Source organism: Phyllobates terribilis, unplaced genomic scaffold, assembly GCF_046119375.1.
Source record: "Phyllobates terribilis strain yellow unplaced genomic scaffold, ASM4611937v1 Scaffold_2__4_contigs__length_985480577, whole genome shotgun sequence".
In the NCBI taxonomy this organism is placed as follows: domain Eukaryota; kingdom Metazoa; phylum Chordata; class Amphibia; order Anura; family Dendrobatidae; genus Phyllobates; species Phyllobates terribilis.
In genome coordinates this window covers 312,565,115-312,590,732 of record NW_027362762.1, presented here as the reverse complement: position 1 = coordinate 312,590,732, position 25,618 = coordinate 312,565,115, and the positions used below count along the sequence as shown (strand labels likewise).

The window sequence follows — 25,618 nt, the reverse complement described above, 5'->3', positions numbered from 1 at the left end:
TACACTAACTAATAAACAACCAAAAGAGCGCCAAGCTTGCATGGAGGGGGCCCGAGCTCCTGCCGAGCTACCCCGGAAATACTCGGCGAGCGTCGAGTATCTCGAGCAGTGAGATGCTCGGGCGAGAACCGAGCAGTAGCAAGACTGCTTGCTAATCACTAGTATCAATTTTCATATAGCGCCCTACCTACAGGTAAATAGAATAGATTGCAGCCAGACGTTTGCCAATCTGGGACACCTTTTACGTGTTATCTCTTATTCTCTTGCAGTAGTTATCACATACAAGAGTGTTTAAATCGCATGTTATTACTTTTTATGATGAGCACATGCTCAATTCACAACCTCATGCATAGAAGTACCTTTAAAATTGATTATGCTCTGCCCCTATAGGAGCAATACCATATAGCTTTATAATTCATTCCTTGGGTTCACACAATAAACTTATATTTGGTTTATAATCTACATGCACAGAAGCACTTTTTCTAATTTATTGGGTTTAATTCTTAAAGGAGCAGTACGTCACTAACCTGGCATTTTCTTGGTATACATTTTGGATAATCTTGATGTATATTAATATCATTACTCCATTTTGGTTGTCTTTTTCACATTTTCTCTGATTGCACATGTTCCCTGTATTTCCCCACCTGTATGTATAATTTTTGTTAATAACGTTTTCTATTTTTCCTAATAAATGGACTTGTTTCATCATCTGTTAAGCTTCTTAGTCTTCCCACTCTCTATAACATATGATGATCTGTCCTTAATTTTAGTCCTACGGTTGACAGTAAGCAGTAATATGGACAATACCAATATATATCCATGTATTTTTATATTGCTTTTTTTCTGTGAATAATTCTCATTGTGTATAAATCAAGTAGGGAACATCGAATCTGCTGTATACATGTAGACGACACAAAGATTGCTGTATATACATCACATAGGAGACACTGAGACTGCTGTATATACATGCCCTGGGGTACATCTAAACTGCTGTATATGCATCATATAGGTTACATTGAGACTGCTGCATACATCACATAGAATACACTAGCGTATATATCACATTGGAGATGCTGAAATTGATGTATATGTGGCGCCCCTGAGGGTTCAGTCACCACAGAGGTACTGCATCTCACCCATAGGTGTGGTATCTCACTCTCAGGTAAGGAAGGAGTATGGCTCAGGACCCTAACACCTGCATTCACTACACCACATTTCCGGGGGACAGGGCGAGATTGCTCCTACGGGAGAGCACAGTCCCTGGTCCCTGGCTGGAGTGGGGGGGGACCACCTAGAGAGGGGTAACCATGTAGTGGATGGGGTGGAGGAAGGAGATACTGTGAGCACATGACAGAGAGAATCTAAAATAGAGACACCATCTTAGTTCAGTCGGACAGTCAGAGGAGAAGTGACAGGAGCAGGGGCTCTGTATGAGCTCTGCTCCAGAGGCGGACCTAGCCTGTGAGGCCCAGGACTGAAGCAGAGAAGAGAGGAGAGGGAGCAGGAAGGCTCCAGGAGGAGAAGAGAAGGGACCCTAGGGGTACGGGCCATGCGGAAAGCCACCCGTACGCCCGCTGCCACCAGGAGGTAGAGGGGTCAGGCCAGATAAGGGGAACCGGTCCCTCAACTAGCGGAGAAACAGCAAGGCTCAACTAGAAACCGGAGGCTGCAGCATTTCATGTGCTGCAGGCCGAGTCCACACCAGTCTCACTAAGAAGGTAGCCACATAGGACCCAGGGGACGGAACACACGTCGCCCGCCAAGGCCCGAGGGTACCGGATAGAAGTGTCACTGGGTGTGAGGCGCAGGGAGAAGGCCAGAGAAAGGACACACAGAAGCGGGTCCTGCTAAATACTTTGGAGTTACCTGGGGGTCGGCTGAACCCCTCACTGAGTGAGCACAGAACGACGAGGGCCGTTACATGGGTCCCTGTAACCAGAACTGCAAAAACTGAGTAAAGATCTTGGGACTGCATCACATGGACTCTGTGTTCATTACTGACTCCCTGCACTACAACCACCATCATCCACCCACACTGCCCTGAAGCTACACTCTTCTTGTGGGGCGTAATAATACCCTTGCTGCAATACCACCAGCTTCAGAGGACTGTTCCGCAGCGGCGGCCCCCTTTAGCCGCACTCCACAGGTGGCGTAGTCGGACATTATAAAAACCCATATATACAAATAACCTACACACCTATACTACCCTTGGATTGACCGCCTTGGGTCATGTGCATGTGCTTTACTGAAAAACTAAAGTGCCAGCGGCCCAAGCACTATGACCCACTGGAATACTGACTGGGGCCAGATCAAATTACATTGTGGACTGCATGTTCTGCACTCCTGTTCTAAAGACATGTGTCATTCACACTTTTGTGTTTTGTTTAGTATTTTAACTCAGTGCTCACAAGCAAAAATTTGGAGTGGGTATGAAACACGGAAAAGGTAAAAAAAAATGAAAAAATTATATTTTTGCTTGTGAAAGTTGCACTTATCATTTAGCTAAACATGCAAACTACTGCTGTGTGATTGATGCCTAAGACTACATTCAGATGTCCAGTCTTTGTAGAGCATCACTTTTTAAAGTGAACTTTTTTTTTGCTGAAAATATAATTGGAAAGCCTTTCTTAAAATAAACAAAACATAAAACTTTAAAGTTGATTTTTATTTGAGCTTGTTTTTTTTTTAAATTATCACTATATTAAAAACAAATTCAGAAATCGTGTAATTTTCACACTGGCCACTAGGCTTAATACTAGACTCATACTTCCTGTTCTTTACAGACACTTTTCAGCAGATATTATCATTACAGACAAGATTACAATGATGGATACACTGTAGATAACATGGGATCCAGCCTTCACAATAGGTGATATCTGTTAGAAAAAACAAACATGAGGGTTCTATCTTGTGTTTTGCGGTCATGTGACCATCTGCCTTTATATTGCAGCTCCGCCCTTATGGCTGTGCTGGATTCCAGTGTTTGACTGTTTCTCTAGCCTTTCTCTGTCAGTTCGCTTGGTCCTTCTGGGACCTCTAGTACATTTTTGTCAGTTTGTCTTTTTGTGTTCTGCGACAACTTCTCTGTTTAGGAGGTGTCCTGTTTTTGTCCCAGTCCTTAGTTCTTTTAGGGACCCCTCCCTTAATGCTATAGGTCTTCGTTCAGACTAGCCAGGACTAAAGCGGGTCTGTTTGCAAGGAACAGGCTGCCCGCTACATCGTAGGTATTCAGCTTAGTCTTACTGTAAGGACAGCATAACAGTAAGTACAGCCCAAAAAACTTAAAGGAAAGAAATTTGGGGATCAGTATGGTTTCCATCCAGGATTTGGCTCAACGCCTGCAAGGATTGTCTCTGGAGGTGGCCGAGATTCAGCAACACGTGAGTAGCTGTCCTGGAGCTCATTTTGTCGAACCCAGGGTAGGACTGCCTGATGTTTTTTATGGTAAACAGCAAAATTTTTTTTCCTTTAAAAATGCTTGTTTGTTATATTTTCGTTTGAGACCTAGGTCCTCTGGGAATGAATCCCAGCGCATTGGTTTTATTATGTCACTTTTGCGCAATGAACCACAGGGGTGGGCCTTTTCTCTCCAACCTAATGATCCGTGTTTAAGGTCTGTTGAAGAATTTTTTTCTGCTATGGGTCTTATATATGGCGATCCTGACCGAATCTCATCTGCTGAGGCAGAACTCGGGCGTTTGAATCAGGCGTTTGAATCAGGTGATATTGAAAATTATTGCACATACTTCAGAAGATGGGCTTCAGAAGTTAAATGGAATGATCCTGCACTGAGATGTTTATTTCTTGCTGGTCTGAGTGAAAGGGTTAAGGATTTGCAAATTGCATTCCTTGCACCTGAGACTCTGCAGGATGCCATGCAGTTAGCTGTTCATGTAGACAGGAGACTGAGGTGCTTAATGAGGTAAAGACTCCTGTAGTGTCAGTTCCTAGTCCCCAGAAAATCTGCTTTGACAGCGGAGAACCGATGGAGGTTGGGGCGATGTCACTCCGCTCTCAGGAAAGAGACCGGAGGTTTACCGAGGGATTGTGTCTTTATTGTGGTAAAGCTGAGCATTTGATTAAGTATTGTGAGCGTTGTTTAAGTAAGGAAAAAAAAAGGTCAGTTACGCCCGTATAGCTCGTTTACGGTCTGCATGAGTATTTCTTTCTGGGAGTACTATTTTGCAGGGAGATTTGATTGAATTTCAGGTATTTGTGGATTGTGGTTCAACACTTAATGTGATTGATAAAGGGTTTTTGGAAAACCTTAAATTGAAATCCAAACCTTTGTCATCACCTATTTCTGTGATTGCAATTGATAACACTCCCTTGAAATGTATTACTCACAAGACTGCTGCATTTCCCCTCACTATCAATGGAGTTCACCAAGAAATTTTGGACTTGGTTGTTTTAAATAATTTACCCTCTCCGGTTGTTCTAGGATTGCCTTGGTTAAAACTGCACAATACTTTATTGGACTGGTCTACTAATGTTATTAAGTCTTGGAGTCCGAAGTGCTATGATAAATGTTATAATGGTTGCATTGCGGCTGTGGAAAAAGGGGAATTACCGGTACCTATTCAAGATTTTTGGAGGATTTTTTCGGAGGAGGAGTCGCAAGTTTTACCTCCTCATAGGGATTATGATTGCGCCATTGAGTTTGTTCCAGGAGCTACTCTTCCCAAGAGTCGCTTGTTTAATCTGACTATCCCTGAAAGAAAGACCTTGGAGGAGTACATACAGACTAGCCTGGCTGCTGGTCACATTAGACCTTCTAAGTCGCTTGTGGCAGTTTGATTTTTCTTTGTTTAAAAAAAGGACGGGGGTTTACGTTCATGTCTGGATTTTCGTGAAATTAATAAGATTACCGTACGCAATTCCTACCCATTGCCATTAATTCCTGACTTGTTTAACCAGTTAGTGGGGGCCAAGTGGTTCTCCAAAATTGATCTCCGGGGGGCATACAATTTGTTACGAGTGAAGGAGGGTGATGAATGAAAAACTGCTTTTAACACTCCGGTAGGTCATTTTGAGAATCTGGTGATGCCTTTTGGTCTTACCAATGCACCTGCACTTTTTCTGAACCTTAATAATGATATCCTGAGACCTTTGATTGGTAAGAATGTGGTTGTGTATTTGAATGACATTTTGATTTACTCACCATATCTAGAGTCCCATTGGCAGAGTGTACGTGAAGTGTTGCAGTTATTGAGTGATAATTCACTCTTTGCTAAGCTGGAGAAGTGTGAGTTCGCTGTGCAGAAAATTTGTTTTTTGGGCTACATTGTCTCCAGCGAGGGCTTTGAGATGGACCCTGTGAAGGTTCAGGCTGTGCAGGAATGGCCTAGGCCTATTGGTTTGAAATCTATACAGAGATTTTTGGGTTTTGCCAATTATTACAGGAAATTCATTAAGAATTTTTCTGTAATTGTTAAACCTCTAACCGATCTCACCAGGAAAGGTGCGAATACGGCCCAGTGGACTACTGAGGCCATTGAAGCGTTTGAGTATCTCAAAGAGAGGTTCAGTTCTGCCCCTATCCTTATGCAGCCTGATGAGACCAAGTCTTTTTTGGTCGAGGTCGATGCTTCATCGGTGGGGGTCGGAGCAGTTTTGTCTCAGGAGAACAAGGGTGGAGTACATCCTTGTGCCGCCTTTTCGGAAACCGAACTGAATTATGATGTTGGAAATCGGGAGTTGCTGGCTATTAAACTTGCGTTTGAACATTGGCGTCATTTTTTGGAAGGCGCTAGATTTCCTATTCAGGTTTTCACAGATCATAAGAATTTGATCTATCTGGATGCTGCCAAGCGCTTGAATGCCCGTCAAGCTAGGTGGGCACTTTTTTTTTTTTCCCGGTTTCATTTTTCTGTTACCTATATCCCTGGTACTAAGAATGTTAAAGCCGATGCTTTATCTCGCAGCTTCTCTCCTACGGTCGGTGCCGAGGAGGAGGAGAGCATTTTACAGAAAGGAGTTGTGGTGGCGGCATTGGACTCCGTTTTGGAGAATGGGGTTCTGAAAGCTCAAGATGATGCTCCATCTAACACTCCCCATGGGAGGTTGTTCGTGCCTAGAGCCTTTAGGAGAGATTTTTTTGTGGAGTGTCGGTTGGTCGGTCATCCAGGAATTTCGGAGACTAAGAGACTTATCAGTCGCAGTTTTTGGTGGCCTGGATGGCAGAAGGAAGTCATCAAGTGGGTGCGTCAGTGTACTGTGTGTGCTAGGTCAAAGGCTTCACATACTCCTGCTGCGGGGTTGCTTTGCCCTCTGGAGATTCCTAGTGCGCCTTGGACGCATCTCACTATGGATTTTATTACTGATCTTCCTGTGTCCGAGGGTTTTACTGTCATCTGGGTGGTCGTGGACCGTTTTAGTAAGATGTGTCATTTGGTTCCATTCATTAAGTAGCCCTGCGCCAAGACACTCGCTAAGGCGTTTGTTAAGGAGATTGTCAAGCTCCATGGCATTCCCACGGATATTGTTTTTGATAGAGGACCTCAGTTTGTGGCTCGCTTTTGGCATTCTTTTTGTGACAGGTTGGGAGTCTATTTGTCATTTTCATCTGGTTATCATCCTGAGTCTAATAGACAGACAAAGAAAGAACCAGGATGTTGAACAGTTTTTACGTTGTTTTGTGGCGGACAATCAAGAGGTGTGGTCTGAGTTTTTGCATCTCACAGAATTTGCTCTTAACAATCATGCATCCTCCTCTGCTGGGTGTTCTCCTTTTTTTTGTTGTACTGGGAGACATCCGTCTTTTGGTTCGTTCTCCAAATTGGGGTGGGCGGTGCCGGAGGAGGAGAATTTTTCTGGTGATTTGGAGAGAGTTTGGACTAATGTACGTTGCAACCTTCAAGAGGCTAACAAGAAGTCCAAGAAGTATTTTGACAGGAAACGTAAGGAAGTTTTGTTTACTGTGGGTGACATGGTTTGGTTGTCCTCGAAGAACCTGGTGTTGAGGATTCCCTCTAAAAAACTGGGTCCTAAGTTTGTGGGTCCATTTAAAGTGCTTCAGGTTGTTAACCCCTCTGCTGTTAGTTTGGATGTCCCTACTTCCTGGAAGATTAATCCTGTGTTTCATGTTTCCTTGTTGAAAAATGCTGATGTATCTGATAGGGACGCCACTGTCACAGTTCCTCCTGTGGTGGAAGATGGCGAATATGAAATTTCTCGTATCTTGAATTCTAGATGGCATAGAGGGAGATTACAGTATCTTGTCTCCTGGAAGGGTTTCGGTCCCGAAGACAACTCCTGGGTAAGGACGGATGATGTCTCTGCTCCTAGGCTTGTTAAAGCTTTCCACTGGAGGTTTCCGGATAGGCCTGGGCCTGGAGGATCCGGAGGATCCTCATAAAAGAGGGGGTACTGTTAGAACCCTCCTGTTTGTTTTTTCTATCTTGTGTTTTGCGGTCACGTGACCATCTGCCTTTATATTCCAGCTCCACCCTTATGGCTGTGCTGGACTTCAGTGTTTGACTGTTTCTCTAGCCTGGTGCTTCGGTGCCTTTCTCTGTCCTTCTGGGACCTCTAGTACATTTTTGTCAGTTTGCCTTTTTGTGTTCTGCAACAACTTCTCTGTTTAGGAGGTGTCCCGTTTTTGTCCCAGTCCTTTGTTCTTTTAGGGACCCCTCCCTTAATGCTATAGGTCTTCGTTCAGACTAGCCAAGGACTAAGGCGGGTCTGTTCGCTAGGGACAGGCTGCCCGCTACATCGTAGGGATTCAGCTTAGTCTTACTGTAGGGACAGCTTCCCTTATCTTTCCTTAATACATGTTGCAGATCATAACAATATCATTGCTCCTATAATCACCCTCCCTTCACTAGAACTTTGCCCAGAACAAAACATACCTTGAAAACCAGTGTATTGCAACCTATATCCCTCTGGCTGCTGAAATCAGTAGGAGATATGATTCTAATATTAGTGTGGATGATTTCAGGATTTCAGAATTGCTTTTTAATGTAAATGGAGATATAAAAAAAAACTTCAAATATAAGAACATTATTTAAACAATAGGTAACTTTCTGATGACATATTCCATTTAAGCTTTTATGAAATTATGAAGAAAAGAATGATGAGCAACTGTCAGTTTCAGAGCATTTGTCTAATAACAACTCCCTTATCTACTACTACTACTACTATCCTTATTGAAAAAGTGACTGTCATAGAAAATGCTGAAGATCTCTCTCTCCCTCCAAACCCCTCTTCCCCCTTCCCCTATACTATTTTTCACAGGAGAAGAGCTAGCAATCTAGACAAACTGCTTCTATGCAAATGGCAGTACACACACAATAGGTGGCAAACTGAATTATCCAGGCTAATTACCATACATATGTAGCCCCTAGTAGAAGAGCCCTGTGATGAGTAGACACCTGGCTAAATAGGAAACCGCTTCTTAAGAATCAAAGGAAATCTACCTCACCCCACACATTAGCTAGGACATCCCCATTTGCATATGTGTTAAATCTGCGGTCTCGCAGGCACCGACACAAAATATGGAATATCGGAAGTGCTATAATTCCGATTGTGATGGGACACGTATTTTTAGCGGCAGGGTTAGCTAAGGAACAATATGCATATTTTTCTGCATCTGTACATCCTGCCGGTGAGCTATAATGCAAAAGTACAAAAATAACGGACAGCAGCCAGGTCATGTCTGGTTTCTAAAGAAAGGTAAATTTGCAATAAAAAATATGGCGTCACTTGCTAACTTCTGTGATCAACCAGCGAGAAGTTATTGCAGAAGTTAGAGATTTAATAAAAACCATGAAAGGCGGTGATCTGCCCACATGAGGTCATCACAGGGGAGTGTGTGGGCTTAGCCCCCCTTCGGCATAAAAGATCCAGCTGAGCCTAAATTTACACTCATGCCGGGAGATATATATTTTGTAGTCACGGGTCCCGTTCGACAATGGTCCATTGGTGCGCCTCCCTACAGCTAAACTGAATCATCTCTGCGATCTGTCTAGTAAGTTTCTACTGTTAATTCCTTTTTATTTTGTGTAACTGTATACTCTGTATTGTATTGTCCCCCGTTGTAAAATCTTTTGTATATTTTTCATAAACACTGCCTCCCTTTTGGATTAAATATAAAATTTAGTAGTTCTGTTTCTTCTGTTTTATAATCGTTCCTCCCCCAAAGTCATATACGCTACCAGAATGCAGGCGTCCAATCAGGTCTGTCTTGTATTTGAATATTTAAATCTGATTAGTGGTGGCAGCGAATAATCTTAATTGGGTTATCTTGCAGCTGGCAGTGATCGTACGTGGGCATATACACATATTCCATGCGTTGCAATTCGGAGGTGTAACGCCATATGCTCACTGCTCTCTTGCTGTTAACTACGTAGTGAGTAATCTGGATCGTGCGTGTCCAGAATCCCTCAGTGACCTATGGAATGGACAAGGCAACTGTTAGGTGGATTCATAACTGGCTTAGTGATTGGGCCCAAAGAGTGATCATTAATGGTTGCACATCCAGTTGGAAGACTGTCTCAAGTGGGGTACCACAAGGCTCTGTCCTGGGCCCTGTGTTGTTCAACATCTTTATCGATGATTTAGATGAAGGATTGGAGGGTGAACTGATTAAATTTGCTGATGGCACAAAGCTAGGAGTGATAGCTAATACTAGAGAAGAGTGAGAGGATTCAAAAAGATCTGAACAAACTCAAACTGTGATCAGCAACTAACAGAATGGTTTTTAACAGGGAGAAATGCAAAGTCCTACACCTGGGCTAGAAAATTGCAAAAAGCATATACCGAATGGAAGGAGTAGGGCTAAGCATGAGTCAACAGTGTGACGCAGCAGCAAAAAGGCAAACACAGTTCTGGATTGCATTAACAGAAGCATACAGTCTAGATCACATGAAGTAATTACCCCCCTATTTGGTCAGACCTCATCTGGAGTACTGTGTCCAGTTCTGGGCACCACATTTTAAAAAAGACATTAAGAAACTGAAACAAGTTCAGAGAAGAGCGACCAGAATGGTGACTGGTCTACAAATAATGTCCTATGAGGAACGGTTAGAGAATTTGGGAATGTTTAGCTTGCAAAAGAGAAGACTGAGAGGAGACTTAATAGCGGCATACAAATATCTCAAGGGCTGTCACACTGTAGAGGGATCAGCTTTATTCTCATTTGTACAAAGAAAGACTAGAAGCAATGGGATGAAACTAAATGGGAGAAGATACAGGTTAGATATTAGAAAAAAAAACGTTTTGACAGTGAGGGTGAGGAACAAGTGTAACAGGCTGCCAGGAGAGGTGGTGAGTTCTCCTTCAATGGAGGTCTTCAAACAGAGACTGGACAGACATCTGTCTGAGATGGTTTAGTGAATCCTGCATTGAGCAGGGGGTTGGACATGATGACCCTGGAGGTCCCTTGCAACTCTACTTTTCCATGTTTATATGATTCTACCTTATTTCCATAATTTAACGTTATATTGGCAGCAATTCTTCGGCCAAATAAATGTCATCTTGATGAAATAGGCCGTAGCTTTTATTCTACCCATTCTTCCTAGTACTCTGTAGGGGAGGCTATAGTTTCCAATAAACAGCTATTTTTTAGTCGGTGTTGAGAGGTTGCCGAACTAGTTACAGCCTGGTACATTTCAGAGTTACAGTATGGGATTGTGGAAGGATAATTATTTGTGAGCTGTTGATCCTATTATAGTTATGTTAGAATGAGTATCTACTGCATGTGCTCTGTCCAAAGCTAGTTCTATATCTTTATCATGAGCGTTTTCACACATTCAATTCAACTACCTTGAACAATATATTGCATTCCTTTGGCACACAGCTAATTGTTTCACGCAGGAAGGAAAGTCATGCTCCTGCTGGGGTTACAATTGATAATGTTCCAGGCTCTGCTGCAGTTCAGTTTTCTAACACCTAAGCCATTAATTCCAGTTATGTTTCTGATGCTGTCTGTCTCAAAGCTTTTTATAAGTACCAGGTGAAGCCGGAACACAAAGACAAACATCTTCACAGAGGCAGACATGATATATTGCTTTAAATGATTCATTATATCTGACGAGAAAATCTCTACATCTCCAATATAATGCTGTAGTCTCGCTGCTGGGGAAATAAATCCGGCATTCATGGATCATGCTGTATCTTGTGAACACCAGATGTATTCATTCATAAAAAAAATGTTAAATCAGATATACTGTATAATACAGTGTGCTTAATGTTCCATATTTCAGGGCCAGCATAGCTGAACCTGTAGAGGCACATATATTTGTAAAAGAATGTGATGGATACAGTTGTACAGGCTGTTCATACACTACGTACAATTCGCTTCTATATATCTCGGTATAAAATCTGTTTTCTGAGCATTAGAATCATACCCTGCTATATTGTGGGACATTCATTGTGCTGCTTCAGGAGAAACTTGAGGGGCCAGTTTGGCTGGTAATTCGCAAAAAATGAATTTTGAAATATATCATTCTCCAAAATCCAAGTCATCAATTCTGACATCTTTACAGACACTGCATTATTCAAGTTAAGAAAAGCTGTGCAGATTATTTAAAGAGAATCTGTCAGCATTATTTCACCTCCCAAATTATTTATACATGCATGTAGCATTTTCATAGACAAGTCCAGTAATACCTTTAGATGAATTGATATGCAAATGAGGCTGAAAAGCTATTCATAGATCTGAACATGCTGTCACTCCAGCTCTATTCCCTGTCAAGCATTGCCTCCTCCTGCTTGACTGACGACTTATTATTATTTATTATTAACGACCTTCACCTCAATCTCGAGCTATGGTGACTTGATGGATGACTGCTCTGTAGGAAGATCGATCTTGTGCAAGCCTAAATAGGTCCACCAAGGTCTTCTCTGCCGTTATCTTGATTGTACAAAGCCATTGGGTCCCTGGTCATCCTCATCACCTTGTTCCTTCTATTCTTTCGACCAAGATGTCCTTCTCCAGTGATTGCTTATTGACTACGTTTCTTGAAATTACACAGCATAGAGGCAGTCAGTCAAGTAAGAGAAAGTGGCGCTGGGTGAGTAATAGAGCTGGAGTGACAAATGTTTCAGATCTACAAATAGCTCTTCAGCTTCATTTTCATATTAATTCATCCACTAATTTCTCAGTAAAAAAGGAATGGACTGGCCAAGTAAAGGTATTTCTAGACTTGTGTTTGAAAGAGCTACACGTTCATATAAATTGTTGGGGGGTGGGTGAAATTCTGCTGACAGATTCACTGGAAATGTACCTCCCCTTTGGTGAGCGTATAACTGTCTATAACTCCTATATAGCAGTGGTCTCACATATTCACCAATGCTTCATTCACACATGGGGACTTCATGATTGACTCTGGATCAGTGGGTGTCTCAGCAGCCGGACTATCCTTTAAAAATGTTTAATGTTTATTGGACAACCGGTTTTACATAGAAGACGTTAAATATACAATAATGCAGAAAAATATCTTGCTGCAGAAAACTTACTGGACACTTAAAGAGTTATTCCCAAGTACATTGGGTAAAATTGCAAAGTGCTTGTAAAAGCAAGCATCTTTGCAATTTACTTCTTATTTAAAATTCCCTGTGTTCTTAAGAACAGAGGGATTTTTTTATTTTATTGCTTATTAATCATTGCCTAATTTATCAGCCAGTGTATCAATGGTGGTCTGTCTCCTAGGCAAGGAGGGCCATGCTTACAAGCACTTTTCTATAGAGCTTGTAAACGCTGCTCTGAAGCTAGCTGGATATGACCAGCTTCAGTGCCACTGTGCTCATCCGATCCTGCATAGCATAGGCAATGTGCCTTTACCTGCAGCATCGAGGAGCACAAATTGGGCCAGAGGCATGGCCAAGCCTTCGTGCTATGTGTGGTAGATTAGAAAATGCCTGTTGGTAATTGTGTAATTGTAAGGCATTTTACATGCTGAAATAATTGACAGTCAACTGCTATTATAGGCAAGCTGATGATGTCTGCACAATTTTTGCAGAGAAAATTGCATTTTAACCCCTTCACACACACACACCAAAAATTTATTTTAGCCCCAAATTATTTAATTTTCGCAAGGGTAACAGAAGAAAATCAATTCCAAAATTTGTTGTGCAATTTCTCCTGAGAACGTCAATACCCCATATGTGGGGGAAAACTACTGTTCGGGCACATGGCAGGACTCAGAAGGGAAGGAGCACCGTTTGACTTTTTGAATGCAAAAATAGCAGGAATCGAGAGCAGACGCCATGTTGTGTTTGGAGAGCCCCTGATGTGCCTAAACAGTGGAAACCCCCCACAAGTGACCCCATTTTAGAAACTAGACCCCTCGAGGAATGTTTCTAGATGTGTCTTGAGCACCTTGAACCCCCAGTTGCTTCACAGAAATTTATAGCATAGAGCCGTGAAAATAAAAAATCACATTTTTCCCACAAACATGTTCTTCTAGCCCCCAATTTTTTTTATTTTCATCAGAGTAACAGGATCCATATGTCCTTCCAAACCAGGATATATGGATACATCCAAGGTCGGGAAGGGGTTAAATGGCATCCTTTCACATTGCCTACTGAATAGATGATGTATAATATGTGGTTATGCTGAGTCAGACAAATTGGAAGCTAGATAGCTAATAGAGCTTATTACAGATTATAATATAAACAGCTGGACAACACTTTGAATTCCTGGAGTGAAAAATCTCAACATTTATGTTTTTATAAACTAGCATATTCCTTATGTCTGCCATGCTCAGAAAAAGGGTGCAATTTGGCTTCACAACATTACAACTAACTTGTAAGCAAAAGAAGATTATTAAATACACATATAATGATGCTTATGAGCTGGATGAAGAAGAGACTTACTCTAAGGGCAGTCAGATGGCCGTATAACACGGATGATGATCGCATTGCAGTGCTCGGACTGGATGGCGGCTCTCCTGGCCCAAGCGTGTCAGCATTTATTTCTATGCAACTGTACTACTCAGGTCAGGAGAGCAATCAGCCAGTCCGAGCATTGCGATGCAGTCACTATCCATTTTATATGGTCGTCTGACTGTGTTCTAAGGTTGAACATTAACATTAGACATCTAGAACCAAATTCATCAATCAGTTTTTGACAGAATTCTAGCATAAAACTGCTTGGAACGTTACAAAGTTCAGTGTTTTATGCCTATCTTAGCTGGTTCCACCAAGTTTTAGAAAAGTGTGCAGAGCTCAGGCAGGACAAAGCATGGCCAAGCTTGCTTAATAAAATTTACACTTAAGTTGGCACAAATTAAAATAGAAAAGTATAAGAGCCCCTAACTAATGTACATTTCTGGCAGAATCGCATAGCAGTTCAAAGATGTGCCAAATTCATGAAAGCCAAGCGCCTCTTAATGAACACAGCTCATCTAATTGCAACACTCACTTTATTAAGAGTGGCGTGCAATGTTAATGACAATGTTAATGAATCAAGACCCTAATTTTCAATTTTTTTTAATTGTGACCTCAATCCCATCCCATACACATCCAAACTTGTACTAGCTATTTATGCATGTGTTCCGTATGGAAAGAGAGGAGATAAAGCCACTGCCATACATCTTTGGTGGTTGCTGTGAAATTCAACATACCCAATCCTTCTTTTCTCTGTTAGGAAGGAGTTTTAAATATCCCATATATAATATATTGTGCGGCAGTTCCAGTGAAATCGACATGAACGTACAACATTATTGTATGATCCCTGCAAACTTCCCTTCCCTCCCTCCGGTAGGGACGTCGACATGTATTCACCCCCTCTGTTCCCGTCCCCGCCACGTCTTCTTACTCTCAGGGCCTGCGCACGGCATGCAAGTCTCCTGGGAGAACGCTTAGGGCGTGCGTGCTTCCTGCTTCTTAAAGTGGCCGCGCACACTTCTGAAAGTGTCCCCAACCAATGGCTGTAAGACATTAGTTATTTAGGGCACCCTCCCCAATAGGAAGGTGCCTTAGCAACTTTAGTCCCGTTCATCCTGTGATCCTGCACCCAAGTCCGTTCTGTATTCCTGTATCTGGTCTGTGCCGGATCCTACATCTTTCCTGTCTACCAGTCGTGTGGTTCTATTCTGAATTTATTCTGTCTATCCAGCTGCACATTCACCTGTAATTAGTTTCTGGCCAGTACTGCTTCCCTGCCCCTTTGGGGTCAACTGCTGCGGCACCTGGCATCCACTTATGTTCAAGTCTTACCACACCATCAGGGGCTCTACTGAAGAATAAGGTGGTCGCTTAGTTATGCCCCTCCAGGCTCTCCCCGGACTGTGGCACAGTGGTTCCACAACCACGTGTGTAACAATTTTGCTATGGCCATGGAACCCGCTGATTCTCATTCCCCTCCAATCTCTGAGCTATTCCAAGAGATGACCCATCAGAGAGACCAGCAAGATAAGATCTTGGAATATATCTGCAGACAGTGAGCACCTGCATGGACATGCTGACATCAGCGACCACAGCCGCTCTGATCCGAGCTATGCAACCTCGGCAGTGACTTTTCGGCCAGAAAGTCATACCCCAGGACCTGGACCTCGCCTGTCTGCACCACAACGTTTCGACTGGGATCCGAAGCAATGCCAAGGGTTTATCAACCAGTGTTCGATGCACTTTGAGTTGCTAGCCCATTAGTTCCCCTCTGATTGGGCGAAAGTAGCATTCCTTATGTCCCATCCTGGAGGATAGGCTCTTGCATCGCTCAATCCCTTGTGGGAGAGAGGAGATCCTGTCATCTTAGATCTGCAGGCTTTCCTGGAGACATTCCGCAAAGTCTTTGATGAGCCGGGCCAAGTTACCTCTGCTGCATCATCTTTCCTCAGACTACGCCAGGCCAGTCTGTCTGTAGGCCAATATGCCGTCCAGTTTCGCACCCTGGCTTCTGAACTCAGCTGGAACAATGATGCACTTGTAGCCGCCTTCTGGGAAGGATTATCCAGAAGGATCAAGGATGAGATAACAGGTTGAGACATTCTCACTACACTGGACAATCTAGTTTCCCTGTCCATCTGAATCGACCTCCGGTTCCAGGAGTGCTCCCGAGGGACAGCGCGTGAAAGAAAACTGCCTCGTCTAGCTCTGTCCATTCAGAGGCCGTAAAATTCCTCAGCCTTCCACGGCCGCAGTCCCTCTTGAACCTTTGCAGATTGACAGCTCAAAGCTGGCTGAGCAACGGCAGGAGGTCCATCAAGTCAAGGGCTTGTGCTTGTATTGTGGAGGCACAGGATACCTCATTCACTCTTGTCCCATGAAGTCTGGAAACTCACAAGCCTAGGTCCGGTAGGAGAGGCTACCCTGGGTGAGAAAAATCCCTCTCCACTGTTGATCCTGACTGCATCTGTGACATGTGGAGGTTCCCAGTTTGTTGAGACAGCGTACTTGGATTCCGGTGCGGCAATGAATTTTATGCAGCAAGCAGTGGTAGATCGTTACCAGATGCCCATGCGACAACTCCAGAATTCATTGTTTGTGTCATCTGTTGATGGGAAGGCTCTATCCGAAGCCATTCGGGTGATCACTGATCAAGTGGAGCTCCAGATAGGAATGCTGCACACTGGGAAGATCGCCTTCTACATGCTCCATAGTCTGTCTCATCCACTTCTCCTGGGTCTTCCATGACTCCACGTGCATGAAACTGTCCTGGGCTGGGGATCCAGATTAGTGCTACATTGGGGACAGTCTTGTCATGAGGAGTGCCTTATACCTGTACGACGAGTTTGGCCACTGGTAGCACCATTTTCTCTGTCGTGATTACCATCTGCTTAATGGTTGTATGCTGATGTGTTCGAAGGAAGCAGAGTAGCTACCTCCACTTAGGCCGTATGACTGCCCTATAGACCTGCTTAAGGGATCCTCACTTCCACTAGGCCGTAACTACCCCCTGTCCTAGGCGGAGACCCTAGCCATGTCCAAGTATGTTAAGGAAAATCTGGCAATTCATTCAGAAATCCTCTTCTCTGGCTACTTATTTGTCAAGAAAAAGGACGGGACTCTCTGGCCTTGCATAGATTATGGGGTTAGCAAAAAATATGAGTCAACATGTGGTGGCTGTGTAAACGCCAAAATATAATAACCTATAAATAGATTGCACAACAACAAATGATAGCAAATAGAACAATTTTATTTTGTAAAAATTAGACAGAAAGAATCAACAAAACAGAATCCAACAGGTGGTATTCAAAAAGTGGGGCACTAGAATAGTAATATACTTTCATATTGGGTACATAGAAATATTTATATATGATTTATATACCATGATTGTATAGTATAGAATACCCATGAAAATAAATATGATAATAACAAGGCAGGTAAGAGACAAACCAAATGGTATTAGTTCAACCGTATTGATGAAGGGTGCCAAGAGCGCAGAAATAGTAAATAGCAAGGCCCGTACACATGTGTTAAGACAAAGAACTTATACAATCCACTGGTTAGTGAAGTAACACTAGACGGGCTGGTTATCACATGGTAATGAAAGAATCTAATAAAGTGACCGTGCATAGAAGGTGCAAGTGTGCAAAAATAAATAGAGAGCTCATAAGACCTTAACAACCATTATCCAAAATTGGAGCAGTATATCAACACATGGTTAGGGAGGAAGAACCAATGTAGTCTGATAGAGATGCTTACCGCCGAGATGCTGGTGCCCCACACAATGTTTCCCGAAGCGCGTTTTGCCGCTGCGGGCTTTAACGAGGGATCTCAATTATATCACGGGTAAGAACAAATGTCCATTGCTGTTGATTCCGGAGTTGTTTGATCGCCTCTGCGGTGCCAGGATTTTTACCAAGCTGGATCTGAGCGGAGTATACAGTCTAATCCGGGTATGTCGAGGAGATGAATGGAAAACGACTTTCAACACCCCAGATGGTCACTATGAGTACCGAGTTATGCCGTTTGGGCTCAGCAATGCCCCAACTGACCTCCAAGAAATTGTGAACGACCTTTACCACGATCTCCTCTATATTTGTGTCTTGGTTTATCTGGACGATATCTTGGTCTTCTCTCCAGATTTGCCCCCTCATAGGCGGAACGTTCATCTCGTCCTGCAGCGATTTAGGGAGAATCGCCTGTATGCTAAATTTAAAAAAAATGCATTTTTTAACAATCTACTCTGCCTTTCTTAGGTTATATCATCTCGGACTCAGACTTGATGATGGATCCGGAGAAAGTGTCTTCCATCCTCAAGTTGCCGCGCCCTGCTGGCGTTAAGGCAATCCAGTGATTCCTAGGATTTGCCAGTTATTACTGACAGTTCATTCCACATTTCTCGTCCTGGACCGCTCTAATCTCTGCTATGATCCATAAGGGTGCTGATCCAAAGGTATGGACTCCAGAAGCTGAGAACACTTTTCTTTCCCTGAAACAGGCCTTTTCCTCCGCTCCAGTATTACATCAACTGAAGTTGAACAAACAATTCTTTCTGGATGTGAATGCGTCATCTTCTGGGGCAGGAGCAGATCTCACCCAAAAGTCTTCTTCTGGCCGTAAGGTTGCCTGCGTTTTTTTTCTCCAAGGCCTTCTCTGTCCCGGAGCACAACTACTCAATTGGCGACCGAGAGTTGTTGGCAATTAAGATGCCTCTAGAGGAGTGGCGGTATCTTCTCGAAGGAGCAATCCATCTGGTCATCATTTATATAGACCATAAGAACCTAGCCTATCTGCAGCCTGCGCAAAGATTGAACCCGTGCCACGCTAGGTGGTCGCTATTTTTTGCCTGTTTTGACTTTGTTCTGCATTTTTGGCCAGCTGACAAGAACATCAAAGCTGATGCGCTTTTTGCTCCTTCCTGCCCACCCACCAAAAGGAGAAACCCCAGCTCATCATCGAGACATCCAAAATGGTTTCTGTGTGTCTGGTAAATTTGTCCCAAATTCCTCCAGGAAAGACCTTGGTGTCAGAATCGGATAAAAGGTGAGTCCTGTTATGGGGGCACTCCTTCAAGGTGGCCAGCCATGCCGAGCGGAGAAAGACATTGCAGCTCATCTCATTTCACTATTCGTGGCCTACCATGCATAAAGAGATCATGGAGTTCATTTCCGCCTGTCCATCCTGTGCCCACAACAAAACTCCCTGGCACCACCGGTCTGGGCGACTCCTATCACTTCCTGTGCCCTCAATGCTTTGGCAGTATATCGCCATGGACTTCATTATGGATCTCCCTGTTTCCTCTGGCTGCTCTGTCATCTGGGTGGTGGTAGATCGCTTTTCAAAGATGGCACATTTTACCCCATTTCCGGGCCTGCCGTCTGCCCCGGAGTTTACGGAGAAATTCATCTAGCACATCTTCTACCTTCACAGATTTCCTCTTCACATAGTGTCCGACAGAGGTGTCCAATTCACATCCAGATTCTGGCGAGCTATGTGCTGTGCTTCTCTTCTGCCACCCTCAATCCAACGGACAAGTAGAGAGAGTCAACCATGTTCTGGCCAACTTCCTGAGGTATTTCACAAACAGGCATTATGACGATTGGGTCAAGCTCTTACCATGGGTGGAGTTCTCCTATAACAACCACGTAAGTGACCCTCCTTCTGCAAGCTCTACATTCTTCATTGTCTTTGGGCAACAGCCAGGAATCCCTCTTCCGGTGTCGGCCGCTTCTGGAGTACCCGCAGCCGATGCTCTTACAAAGGATTTATAGAAGATATGGGAGATGTTACGAGTCCGGGGGGTGGAACCTCTGTGCTGCGGTGCAAGGAGGGACTAGAAGGGCGTAACTAGGTATCAACTCGGACCGACCAAGGTCGTATGGCAGCTCAATCGACTCCGTGACCAGGGAAGGACCAAGCAGAGGGACCAGGTGCTACTCTGGGGACCGACCTTGTATGAGAGCAGGTGACTCCCACGGGTCAGAAGGCAGGGACTGACCGGTACAGCAGATGAACACGGCAAGCAGGCTGATGGGTAATCCAGGCAGACGGACAGGCAGGCACGGCAGGTATAAGCAGGAGCCTCCAGGTAGGCTGACAGGTTGGCACGGCAGGTAACAGGCAGGAGCCTCCAGGTAGGCTGGCTGGTAGGCACGGCAGGTAACAAGCAGGAGTCTCCAGGTAGGCTGGCTGGTAGGCACGGCAGGTAACATGTAGGTGCTTCCAGGTAAGCGGGTGGGTTGGGCCCATAGACAGACAGGCGAACTGGACCGTAGGCAGACTGTCGGGCTGGAGAGTAGACAAGCAGGCGGACAGGACTGGTAGTCAGGCTGGTGGGCAGGACTGGTAGTCAGGCTTAGCAGCGGGTGTGAGGGCTGAAGCAGAGTTTAACACACAAAGCTACAACCTTGCACGGGCACCTCCATATTGGAGGAGGTGCCTTTTATAGGGGACTTTTTAGGACGGCGCGTGCGGCCCCTTTAAGAGGGAGCCGGGGAAGCTGCGTGCACCAGCAGCAGCTGCCGGGATGGCAGAAGACGCCGGAGCAGGACCACTGCGGTAAGGAGGACGGCGTCTCTGCCGGGCAGAAGGCTTAGACGCCGATGCTACAGGAGAACACCAAAGCCACTGTAGAGAGAGAGAGATCGTCTGAGCGTATGAAGAGGCATGCGGTCAAGAGACACTTGGATCCACCTTGTTATTGTCCAGGAGATAAGGTGTGGCTATCTTCTAAGTATATCCATCGTAAGATCCCATATTACAAGTTGGGTCCTTGCTTCGTTGGTCTCTTTGAAGTCATCAAGCAAATTAATGCCGTATCTTGTAAGCTGAAACTGCCAGCCTCTTTACAAGTACCCAATTCCTTCCACATGTCCCCCCGTAAGACGGTCATTTTGAGTTCCTTCTTCAAGGATCCTGGTGCTATGCCTGCTCCTATCAGCTCTGAGGATGTCTTTGAGGTGAAGAATATCTTAGCCCTCAAGAAGATGAGAGGAAAAACTTTTTTCTTAGTTGATTGGAAGGGATTTGGACCTTAAGAAAGATCTTGGGAACCCAAGGGAAATATTCATGCCCCATTTCTTCTACAGAAATTTCTTGCGTGCTTGAAGAAGTGGGGGCGTAAAGAGAGGGGTACTATAAAGACAGCGCCTGCATCCATGCATGTTTCCTCTCCCTCCTCCTGACAGGAATGTTGATGTGTACTCACCCTCTCTGTTTCAGTCCCCGTCGCGTCTGCTTCCTCCCAGGGCCTGCGCACAGCACACAGGTCTCATGGGAGAATGCTTTGGGCGCACGCGCTCCCTGCTTCTTGCAAGGGCCGTGCACACTTCTGAAAATGTCCCCAGCCAATGGCTGGGAGACATCAGTTATTTAAGGCACCCTCCCCAATAGCAACTTTAGTCCTTAGTGTGTTACACGTATGTCTTACTTGTAAGGTCCCTGTATCCGTGCCCCTGTTCCTGATCCTGTTCACACTCAGTACCTGATCCTGTCCGTTCTCCTGATCCTGATGCCGTTGCCGTCCATCCTGTGATCCTGCACCCGAGTCCGTCCTGTGTTCCTGTACCTATCTGGTCCATGCCTGATCCTACATCGGTCCTTTCTACCAGCCGTGCGTTTCTATTCTGAACCTGCTCTGTTTATCCAGCCTCACGTTTACCCATAACCAGTTCCTAGCCGGCCCTATTTTCCTGCCTCTTTGGGGTCAGCTGCTGCATCTCCGGGGTCTGTCCTGAAGTGGCACCTGGCGTCCACCTGACTTAAAATCTAACCACACCATCAGGGGCTCTAGTGAAGAACCAGGTGGTTGCTAAGTTATGCCCCTTCAGACTCTCCCCAGACTGTGGCTAGCTTTAGTGTTTGTATTACTGATGTTTGTACAAATTCTAATTATTGCATATCATCTTCATTCTGTAGTGCACTATATGTATAGCCCTGATGTGCTTTTTCTGCATTTATCTATAGGGTACAAGACGGTTGCTAGCACTGCAACATTTTCTGTTACCTTTCTAATCAGCATAATGCATTGGGCAGATCTGCATTGTCCTTGAGTTGACATTATCTTGTTGCTGTGTTCCGTAGAGCTTTCACTGAGTGACATTCCTTTTATTTTATTATTTGAATTTATGATTTCTATAAATAATTTATTTAACATACAGAAATGTTTTGTTTAGTCACATCTCAAAAGCTATTTAAAATGTAGATAAAAAAAATAATAGAATTTGCAGTGTACTTAGTAATGATTGGTAAAATAAACATTACTAATATCTGCCAAAAAGTATGCATGCAGAAAATCCCAAAGCAAAGTCTTCATAATGCACCAACCATCCCTAAGTTTAGAGCAATACAGTGGCTTAAAAAGTATTCACCCCTATTGGCTTTTTACCTATTTTGTTTCATTACAACCTGTGTTTAAATATTTTTGCAATCTGATTTGTGTGTGTGATGCATCAGAACTAAAACATCTAAGTTGGTGAAGTGAGAAAAATATAAGCATAAATTAAATTTAAGTGATCAAATAACTAAAAATTGGCATGTGCACGTGTAGTCACCCGTTTTGCGATTAAGCCCGTAAAAGTTTCTGGTGCAAGCAATTACCTTCATAAGTCACATTCGAAAGGAAGTGAGAGCAGGAAGTCCACCTGTGTGCAATCTAAGTGTCACATGGTCGGTCAGTATATACACACCTTTTCTGAAAGGCAACAGAGGCTGCAACACCATTAAGCAAGAGGCACCACTAACCAAACAACACCTTGAAGACTAAGGAGATCTCTAAACAAGTTAGGGACAAAGTTGTTGTGAAGTACAAGTCAGGGTTGGTTTATAAAAAAAAAAAAAATATCCCAATCTCTGATGATCCTTCGGAGCACCATCAAATCCATTATCATCAAATGAAAAGAACATGGTACCACAACAATCCTGCCATGAGAATGCCGCCCATCAAAACTCACAGCCTAGGGAAGGAGGGCAATAATCAGAGAGGCAGCACAGAGACCAAAGGTAACCCTGAAGGAGCTGCAGAGTTCCCAAGCTGAGGCTGGAGTATATGTCCATACGACTACAATACGATACGACTACAATAAGCCATACACTCAATAGAGGTGGCCTTTATGGAAGCGTGGGCAGAAAAAAGCCTTTACTTCCACTCAAAAATTGTAAGGCTCGTTTTGAGTTTCCCAAAAGACATGTGGGTGATTCCCCAAATGTATGGAGGAAGGTACTGAGGTCAGATGAGACCAAATTAAACTTTTTGGCCACCAAGGTAAACGCTATGTCTGGCGCCACACCAACATAGATTATCACCCCAAGAGCACCATCCCCACTGTGAAAGATGGTGGTGGCAGCATCATGCTATGAGGATGTTTTTCGGCTGCAGGGGCAGGGAAAATGGTCTAAATCGAGAAGATGGATGGTGCAAAATACAGAGATATTCTTGAGCAAAACCTGTTTCAGTCAGTGATTTGAGACTGGGACTGAGGTTCACCTTCCAACAAGGCAATGACCCAAAGCATACTGCTAAAGCAACACTCAAGTGGTTTAACCCCTTTACCCCCGAGGGTGGTTTGCATGTTAATGACCGGGTCAATTTTTACAATTCTGACCACTGTCACTTTATGAGGTAATTACTCTGGAACACTTCAACGGATCCCCCTGATTCTGAGAATGTTTTTTCGTGACATATTGTACTTCATGATAGTGGTAAAATTTCTTCGATAACTCTTGCGTTTGTGAAAAAAATGGAAATTTTCAAAATGTGACTTTTTATGCCCTTAAATCAGAGAGAAATGGCACACAAAATAGTTAATAAATAACATTTCCCAAATGTCTACTTTACATCAGCATAATTTTGGAACCAACATTTTATTTTGATAGGGAGCTATAGGGGTTAAAAATTGACCATCGATTTCTAAATTTTCCAACAAAATTTACAAAACCATTTTTTTAGGGACCACATCACATTTGAAGTGACTTTGAGGGGCCTTTATGACAGAAAATACCCAAAAGTGACACCATTCTAAAAACTGCACTGCTCAAAGGTGCTCAAAACCATATTCAAGAAGTTTATTAACCCTTCTGGTGCTTAACAGGAATTTTTGGAATGTGGAAGAAAAAAATGAACATTTTACTTTTTTTCACAAAAATGTTAATTTAGACCTAATTTTTTTATTTTTGCAAGGGTAACAGGAAAAAATGGACCCCAAAATTTGTTGTGCAATTTCTCATGAGCACTCCAATACCCCATATGTGGGGGAAAACCACTGTTTGGGCGCATGGCAGGGCTCGGAAGGGAAGGAGCGCCATTTGACTTTTTGATTGTAAAATTTGCTTGAATAATTAGTGGATGCCATGTTGCGTTTGGAGAGTCCCTGATGTGCCTAAACAATGGAAACCCCCGACAAGTGACACCATTTTGGAAACTAGACCCCTCGGGGAACTTATAAAAATGTGTGGTGAGCACCTTGAACCCCCAGGTGCTTCACAGAAGTTTAGAACATTGAGCCGTAAAAATAAAATTTTCACATTTTGGCAACAAAAATGTTTTTCAGCCTCCTATTTTGCATTTTTATAAGGATAACAGGAGAAATTGCACCATGTAATTTGTTGCGCAATTCCTCCTGAGTACGCCGATACCCCATATGTGGGGGAAAACCACTGTTTGGGCGCACGGCAGGGCTCGGAAGGGAAGGCGCGCCATTTGCCTTTTTTAATGTAAAATTTGCTTGAATAATTAGCAGACAGCCATGTTGCTTTTGGAGAGCCCCTGATGTGCCTAAACAGTGGAAACCCCCCACAAGTGACCCCATTTTGGAAACTAGCCCCCTCAAGGATTTTATCAAGAGGTATAGTGAACATTTTGAACCCAGAGGTACCACACAGAATTTGATAACATTAGGTCATCATATTGAATAAGTTGTCATTAGTCTTGAGCGCAAGTGCTCGCTACTTGAGTTTGCATCAGGTATGCACCAAGTATCGCGGGTGCTCAAGTGACATGCTCGAGTCCCCGCCCGCATGTTTCACGGTTATTAGACACCCAAAAAAAAACAATATGCAGGGATCGCTCGTGCATGGCAGGCAATCCCCGTGAGGGGTTTTTTTGCTGTATAACAGCTGCAAAACATATGGGGAGGAGACTCGAGCATGTCACTCCAGCACCCACGATACTCGGTACATACCTGAGCACCCGATGCAAACTCAAGTAGCGAGCACTTGCACTCACTAGTCGCCATATCGTAGTCATTTTTTTTCTTTACTTTTGAAAAATTCCCAATCCTAACCCTAGCCCAACCCTAACCGTAGAACTTGAAGAAAAGGGTCGCCATCCCAAGCCACTGGCCAGTATGCTTTTACTGGTGATAATAAAGGATTTCTTCAGATATATCGGTGAGTGCTACCTTTATTCTTTTCTTCAAGTTTTATGATTACTTACTTGGTAATGCACCACCGTTGATCTGGGAGCATACATTCTAAAAGGTGAATCGAATTGGAATAGAGGTGGTGCCGCATTTGCTTCTCTCTGCATGTCAACCCTAACCGTAGCACAACCCTAACTTTAGAGTTTATTTTTTACGCCGTTCCTTGTGCGCCATAAGTGATTAGACCGCTTTATTCTTTGGGTCGGTGCGATTACAGTGATACCAGTTCATATCTGGTTTTTATGATTGAAAGCTGTCACACTAAAAGACGCTTTTTTTTTTGCAAAGATTAGTTTTTGCATCGCCATATTTTGAGAGCTATAATTTTTCCGTATTCGGCCGACAGAGTCATGTGATGGCTTGTTTTTTGT

At 43.7% G+C, this 25,618-nt stretch overlaps 1 long non-coding RNA gene across 1 annotated transcript in view; it reads left to right on the top strand.

The window, feature by feature from the left end:
- Window positions 1-25,618, top strand: part of LOC141251766 (uncharacterized) — a 153,934-nt gene that overhangs the window by 29,436 nt on the left and 98,880 nt on the right. The gene's annotated exons all lie outside the window — the stretch shown is intronic.